Raw genomic sequence first — 954 nt, 5'->3', positions numbered from 1 at the left:
ATTAAGCCAGCTTTGCTTAATATGTTGCAAAACAATGTAACATTTTATGGGCTACCTAACGAAAATCCTAACACCCATTTGACAAATTTTTTAGAAATTTGCGACGCTTTCAAAATACCAGATGTGACTGCCGAAGTAATTAAACTTTAACTATTTCCTTTCACTTTGAAGGATAGAGTCACAGATTGGTTAACTTCTATGCCAGGCGCAACACTTGCAACTTAGGACCAATTAGCCCAAGCGTTTTTTTTATCAAAGTATTTCCCTTTAGCAAAAACTGCAAGAGTCATAAAAGAGTTAACATCTTTTTCTCAAAATGATAATGGAACTCTTTATAAGGCTTGGGAACGTTTTAAGGAACTTCAACATTTATGCCCACACCACCAATTGCCCGATGCACTTTTAATGCAAACTTTTTATAATGGTATAAATCCTACAACTAGGGGTTCATTAGATGCTATGTCGGGAGGGTTATTTATGAAAAAGACATCCGCCAAGCAAGAGAACTTTTGGAGGAAATGGCAATCAACAGTAGTATGTGACCCACAGAACGTGGACACATACCGGTGGCGAAACCATCATCCTTGACCACATCACCAGTTAAAGATATAGTTAATCTCGATCCAGTCTTGATGTTACAAGTCCAATTTTCTGCCTTGTCGCACAAAATTGATAGGTTTATGGCACCGTGCGATACCAATGGTAATCCAATCCCAACGGATGTGGATTACGAATGTATGAGCGAGATTGAACAGGTAAATTTTGTCCAAGGACAAAACCAAACTAATAATCCTTATTCTAGTACTTATAATTCTGGATGGAGGAATCATCCTAACTTTAATTGGAAAGATAATAATAATAATGTCAATGCTAATCAAAATCGTACCAATAATTATCAAAATCAATCTAGAGATACTATTAGCACTCTATCTTCTAAATTCGACAAATTTATAG

General features: G+C 36.0%; 1 non-coding gene across 1 annotated transcript; it reads right to left on the bottom strand.

The window, feature by feature from the left end:
• Positions 1–282: 282 nt before the first annotated feature.
• On the bottom strand, positions 283–389 carry LOC136201629 (small nucleolar RNA R71). Its single transcript, XR_010673975.1, has one exon. It is a non-coding gene; the product is annotated as a small nucleolar RNA R71 (small nucleolar RNA).
• Between the last annotated feature and the right edge of the window lie 565 nt (positions 390–954).

The sequence above is a fragment of the Euphorbia lathyris genome, chromosome 7 (genome assembly GCF_963576675.1).
Source record: "Euphorbia lathyris chromosome 7, ddEupLath1.1, whole genome shotgun sequence".
In the NCBI taxonomy this organism is placed as follows: domain Eukaryota; kingdom Viridiplantae; phylum Streptophyta; class Magnoliopsida; order Malpighiales; family Euphorbiaceae; genus Euphorbia; species Euphorbia lathyris.
Note: the sequence above shows the minus strand (reverse complement) of the source record. Positions and strands in the feature narration are given on the sequence as shown.